The sequence below is a fragment of the Macrobrachium nipponense genome, chromosome 10 (genome assembly GCF_015104395.2).
Source record: "Macrobrachium nipponense isolate FS-2020 chromosome 10, ASM1510439v2, whole genome shotgun sequence".
Classification (NCBI taxonomy): Eukaryota; Metazoa; Arthropoda; class Malacostraca; order Decapoda; family Palaemonidae; genus Macrobrachium; species Macrobrachium nipponense.
The window spans coordinates 18220909-18228408 of NC_087204.1; positions in this window are offsets into that span (position 1 = coordinate 18220909).

A 7500-nucleotide genomic window follows, 5' to 3' on the forward strand; every position below is an offset into this window, starting at 1 on the left:
TAACTGAAGGATGCGGTAATCACTCATCTTCGTATGATTCTGTTCATGAAATCATTTATTTCATCTATTCATCATTACGCACATTAGGTATAAAGATCCGGTTTGTGGTATTTCAATAACGAGTAATCGCCCCCCCCCCCCCCCCCCCCCCCCGCTTTTTTTTTTTTTTTTTTTTTTTTTTTTTTACGGTGCATCAGCGTACGATAAGAAAATATTTTCCTAGTGTAATTTATATCAATAGATTTGCGAGATTCAGATAGGAAATATTTGGAAAGCTCGTTGTCAATGTTTGATACCTGACGTCATGCTCGAAAGCTATATCGTTTTTTATAAATGTTATCGTTTACGTTCCACAATGAACAATTATACGATTTATTATATCCAGGGAAATGACCAGAGTAGCGTTCGCTATAGGCAAACAAAGACAAAGGATTACTATGCGTTCTCTCCTCATATGAGCCTGGAAAAGCACTTAAATAGTCGCTTTGCTTTTGCCGAGCTAATAATCCATTTCCGTGCTTGCATCCTACTCTGACATTCCTTACTTTCCCGGGGTTTTTAAAATTTGGGTGAATATTTTCCCTTTCTGGAATGCAGCAGTAGAAAACACCCACATTCCAACTTCGTATTCCTCTCACCCTAAAAATGGACACATTCGCTTTGTCGAAAATATATTTATTAAAAATATCGCTGTTTCAAAATATGCGGTTTATTCCGGGGCAAACACTTGCACACTATTTCAATTAAGACAAATGACTAATAGACCCGGTGGATACGTTTGGATGGATGAATGATTGTCCGGTGGTATTTGGGATTCTTTGTTATAAATTGCTTTTCTACAAGATTTTCCTGCCTGGATTTTATGTTATAGATGTAAAGAATATTTTATGTTGCTGATTCACAGACGCATTCACAGAAAATATTGAAACTTATTTCAGTAAGCGGCTGGCCTGCCTCAGTCTACATATAGTTTTAGTACAGACAGATTCACAGAGGATATCTATAATAAACAGTTTTTTAAAAAGTATAATGTAATTTCACTTTTTGAAGACAGTTTATACATGGAAACGACGTTCGTTTCCATGTATAAAATGCATGAGATTTAGAAAAAAAGAAGTGAAGAAATAAGCGATAAGATATATTTTTTTTTTTTTTTTTTTTGAATGACTCTTATGTTCTACTAATACTCTTAGGAGTGAGTTAGGGATGCAAACTATATAAACAAGGCGTGATCCGACCTACAACAATTACTTTCGGGCGTGTGCTAAAATCTACGGTCAAATAGAGCGTTGTGTCACCAACGAAAATTAAATTAATACGCTATATTTTTATTAGAAATAATTGTTCCGTACAATTTAACATGTGCATTATTTATTTTTTTACATATCATTGTGATAGATAAATATCATAAATATCGTATCCTAAAATTTCTGTATCTTTAATTCAAAGCGAAACACCTTTTACATACCTTTTTAGGATCATCCAAAGACCTTTCTACCCCACCAACAAGAACAACAACAACCAAAAACAAAGTGGTTTGTAGGCTTACTCCCCGAGTAAGCGAAAAATACTATAAATAAAATACTGCAGAGTAACGAATTTGAAATGGGGAAAATATTTGAAACAGAAGCACCCAGTTGCGTGACTGCCGCGTTTTTTTTTTTCTCTCTTTATTGTTGCTTCAGATCTCTGTTGCGTTCATAAAAGAATACATAAAAATGAATAGAACTTAAATATAGGGGAAATTTCATTGTAAATTTTTGGCTGAAATTATTCAGGAAGCATGCGGCATTTATGCAATTTGTTGCTAATGGGGACCTTCTTGTCAGGGGCTGGATAAACGTAGGTTCTTTATTTTTGCGGTTTCTTTAATTAATATCCAATATAGTTTTAACGTTCTTTGAAATATAAAGTTTCTCTCTCTCTCTCTCTCTCTCTCTCTCTCTCTCTCTCTCTCTCTCTCTCTCTCTCTCTCATAATGAAAATTCAGATGTACAACATGAATGAATATAATTTTAAGGTTCTTTGAAATTTTAGAGCCTCTCTCTCTCTCTCTCTCTCTCTCTCTCTCTCTCTCTCTCTCTCTCACTATATATATATATATATATATATATATATATATATATATATATATATATATATATATATAATATACATATATATAAATATAGAATAATGAAAATGCAGATATACAACACGAATGAACATAATTTTAACGTTCTTTAACACTTAGTTTCTCTCTCTCTCTCTCTCTCTCTCTCTCTCTCTCTCTCTCTCTCTCGTCTCTCTCTCTCTCTCTCAGATTAATGAAAATGAAGATGTACAAAACACACCAAGAACATAATTTTAACGTTCTTTGAAATTTAGAGTTTACTCTCTCTCTCTCTCTCTAGAATAATGTCTGCGGATGCGAGCAAGTATTTGGAAAGGAAACGATAACGATGATATAACAGAAATTTTTCGTATACCGAGACATATAGATCTTACTGTCGACTTGTTTCATTAAGGCAGTTAAAAGCCTGAATAAAGACGAGTCATTTCGTGTAATTCATTATAAATAATAACGGTTGGAGAAAGAAGTAAAATAAAAGAAAGGAAGGAAGGAATAAAAAAACGAAACTGAAACGGAAAAGAAGAGAGAAGTAGGGAAAAATATTGAGTAATTTTTTTTTTTTTTTTTTTTTTTTTTTTGTGACCCTAAAACCCTGGGTTTTCTTGCTTGCCAACGGCTCGGTTAACTGGAGGAAAACATTTCCCTGGAACATGATGATCCCTGTCATGTATGTGCCCGTGTTCATAATATATATATATATATATATATATATATATATATATATATATATATATATATATATATATATATATATATATATTTTTATTTTTACTTGCTTTTTACATCCCTGACATTTAGTATTCGTGCGCATGGGATGTTTTGAAAAAAATCATTAGTTACCATTACTTTTGGTGATTTTTCTGTGAAATGGAAATTTTAGGGAAATGTTTCGCATATTGCTGTTTTTGACTTTTTGCTTACTGGGAGTAAGCCTACATACTACTTTTTTGTTGTTGTTGTTCTTGCTGTTGGATTTTTACAAGAGCCTGGAAAAGTTGTTTCGTGTTGAGTTAAAGACAGGAATTTTATGATACGATAAAACTACTTCATTATAACAAGATTAACAGGGAAACCGGATGTTAATACCCTCACGGGATCAGCCCCACTCAGGGCAAAAAAAAATGAGATGAAAGAACTGCTTCTTTTTGTTGATAAATATATATATTCACTTCAAATATTTTGATATCTTCGGTCAGCGCTGTTCCCTGTAATGAATGAAGACTTCTATCCCATCTCTCTCTCTCTCTCTCTATCTCTCAGGCCTCACGGCCTGCACCATCAGTGGCCGCGAGTTCGATTCTCGGGCATTCCATTGAGGAGTGGGAGATGTGTATTTCTGATGACAGAATTTCACTCTCGACGTGGTTCGAAGGTCACGTAAAAAAGCCGTCGGTCCCGTTGCTGAATAACCACTGGTTCCATGCAACGTAAAAAGGACCAACGTAAAAACACCAAACAAACAAACTCTCTCTCTCTCTCTCTCTCTCTCTCTCTCTCATTTCACGGAAGGTTACCAGAGACACATAGCTCCCATCACGAGGTAATTTTGACACGAATGTCACATGTTCATTTCCGTGAGTGAATTTTTCACACTCATTACCCTCGTCCTGAGGAAAGCCCATTTCATCAAGCTCGTCACAGAAAAAAGAAAAAATGCGACACTAGAAGACGCAAACTCATTCTCGGAGGTTATTAACTAAACTACCTTTCTTGTATCTTGAAACTACATCGCTCCGCGGGAGCCGTTTTGAGCGAGATAATTTTTGGAGACGATTAGAATACCCTCTTGACATTGGTGGTATACAGTCACTCAATAGTTTTCATGGATGTCCGGGTGGTTGATAGAGAGAGAGATTTCCATTTCACCCCTTTCTGGACGACAGGTGTCTGGTAGTGCAGAAGTGGCCAAAATGTCCCAACTACTCTCTGCTGTAGCAGAAAGTTTCTTCAGTGTATGCCTGCCCCAACTTACGTCAATATACAGACCCGTCGTCCAGAAAGGGGTTGGATGGAATTCAGCTCTATGCCCGGAGACATCCGTGAACTTATATGAGTGACTGTACATTTATGTTAACAATGTTTGTTGGGGAAATTTGCACTACTGGTTTATTCTGACAAAATTTTTATATATTTAAGTTCTGTCCTGTCATCCATGGTACATCAGGTCTCAACTTCAGTCTCTCTAAAGCATATATTATCACCTTAGTCAACAAAGTTGGGAAATTCTACTTATTTGTCATGGCCTCCCCCCTAATATTTATCGGCTACCGTTATTTTCGCTTACAATGGACCTTCCCTCATAGTATTTCCTACAAAGCTTGTTAAAGCCTTTTTGATAATTGTTCTATGAGATAACATTGATATTGTATGCGGAATGGGCTTCAGAAAAATGCTAATTTCCTTAGTACTCTCTTGAAGAACATAAAGAATAACCGAGTGTGTTGCATATTGGTAACTTTACATAGAAAGATTCTGTTACACTGTACATATGAATTGCTATTTTTATGCCAGTGTCTTTGAAAAAATGGCACCCACGTCAGCATAGATATATTTTTTAGGAATTAGTTGCCATACATTCATGAGGTATGGAATCTGTTAGATAAAATCGTAACGAGCGAATCATTAGAAACAAATTGAATTTTATTTAGTTTTTTTTAGGGAGAGAAAAGGGCCCGGCAGGAGGAATGATATGGGACTCATATTTTGGAAGATGGTTAAGCTTGTTTGTATGGTGTTTTTACGTAGCATGGTTATTCAGCAACGGGACCAACTGTTTTACGTGACTTTCCGAACCACGTCGAGAGTGAACTTCTATTACCAAAAGAAAATACGCATCCCTCACTCCTCAATGGAATGCCTGAGAAGATACACAAACATGAAACCAGAAGAAATATTAACAATATAAAAAGATATGCATGTGGACAAGGAATATCCATGCGGAATAATCTCTAAGTTTCAAATGATACACAAATATGAAACCAGAGGAAATACTTTCGAAAACTTTGCCAATAACAAACGTTTAGAGATTAACTTGATGACTTTATTAGGAAAGTTGGGAGGTTGAAAATAATGCCATTGAAAGAGGAGCATAACTGGAAATTCCAGAGCCCTGAAAAGCGATTTGCTGGTCCGCCGTCTTTTACGCAAACACATACGTACACGCGCACAAACACACACACACATTATATATATATATATATATATATATACTATATATATATATATATATATATATATATATATATAAACACTATACCAACTTTTGCCGTTTGTTACAGCTCCATCTACCAATTCCAGTTCGTTAGAACAAAATGTTTCTTTCTGTTTTTTACCAGTAATGTGGAGGTGAGTGGCGCAGTGTATGATGGGTAGTCGATGTGTTGCTGGTGAATGGTGTGGAGTATGAGTAGGAAGCTTATTGCTATTTTATTTATTTATTTATTATGAGTGTGTTTTTAGCAAGTAGACCACGTGGGAAATTTACAGACTGCAATCTTACATTTTCATTTTTTATAATTTTGAAAACGCAGCGAGAAAATTAGATATAACTCAAGTTCGCCTCTTGGTGTTACTTCCTTACGAGTAAATATATCTGGAATTCCTCGGCAGTCAAAAAATACCTCACAGTACGAAACGAGTTTACTTACGACATAAAACAGAATTCCTCCTTTGATATAGAGCAAGAATGGAGGCAGCCTGACTCCAAGATATACAGCTTGTTGACACAGGAGCCAACAAAAGCAGGAAACCTCTCTCTCTCCCTCTCTCTCTCTCTCTCTCTTTATAAGTATGCTTATATATATATATATATATACTATATATATATATATATATATATATATATATATATATATATATGTGTGTGTGTGTGTGTGTGTGTGTGTGTGTGTGTGTGAGTGTGTGTGTGTGTGTGTGTTTAGATATTTGTCGTATAAAACTAATCTTAAAATTAATTATTTATTTATTTCTAGTTTCCTTTTTCAATTCACTACGGCTCCAATAACCTACTATAGGTGTCGTAACGCCAGGTGCACTGTGTAATCAGTCAGTCCCGCATCGCCTTTCCGTCCAATATAATCTGACCAAATCCACACGGCGCACGAACGAGGTTGTTCTGGTTTCCGCCCGTGAATAATAATGTGCTTCTCTCTCTCTCTCTCTCTCTCTCTCTCTCTCTCTCTCTCTCCTGAATTATATATATGACCGTTAATTATTGCGACGCTCACTGGATTTGAAATAACTTCGCTAATGACAAGTGTGAGGGCTTCCTCACATTCTGACTTTAATGAAATGGGTAACATCATGATTCATTGGTGTGAGAAATGTTTGTATACCTGTACACATAATGTGTAAAAACGAATACACGTCCATTTAATCATATGTGCACCGACAAACATACAATATAATATATATACTGAAAGAGAGAGAGCTTAGAGAGAGAGAGAGAAACCATATATATGTATGCTGAGAGACACATCCCTCGCAGCTACTGAGGTTTAGGTCCAATAATTGACTTGTTCTGTGGGAAATCTTCCGGCGATAAGGGAATGTCATTAAATGAAGGCCTGTGGGAGTCTCTGACGAGGAGGATCGAGCATTATAGAGCTCTGTCTCCTTCGGGGATCTGAATATAGTACATATATATATAAGAAGAATAGGGTTGTTAGGCCTACCCAGGACCCTGAATCGCCCCCCCCCCCCCCTCCCCACCCGACCCCGCCTTACACACCATCACCAGTTATTAGAGAACGTTCGTGAAATTTTATTTTCCTTTTCCATCCATTATTTCTTGTCTGGTTTTCGTTAAGCGGAAATAGGTTACTGTCTAATTTTGCTATGCATTTCAGTATTTTAAATGTTTCTATTAGTTGTCCTCGCAATCGTCGTGTTTCTAAGCCATGCATGTTCAGGCTCTTTAGTCGTCATAGGTAACCTATAAATATTTGCCTGTTGGATGGAATTAACTTTGTGGCTCTTGCTTGTACCCCTTCTGGTCTATCTATGACCTTAACGTAACATAAATATACAGAATGGAACAAATGCAATAAAGAGAGAGAGAGAGAGAGAGAGAGAGATCAAGAACTATTGCTCGGCAACGAGGAGTTTTAAGGCTGATAATTGCCGTCGAGTTCTAAGAATTTTCTTGTCGCTAATATATTAGGCAGCAATTTTAGTAACCAATTTGACCTGCAATTTCCACGTTTCATAAATTGGTCGGAATGTTCTCTCTCTACCGTCCTGTGTTCCACTTTCCTTCCCTTATCTCTCTTTTTGCAACATTTTAGTCACATTATATTTCGCTTACTCGGGGAGTACGCCTACAAACTACTTTGTTGTTGTTGTTGTTGTTCTTGTTGGGAGGTAGAAAATTTCTATAGAAAAGCCTA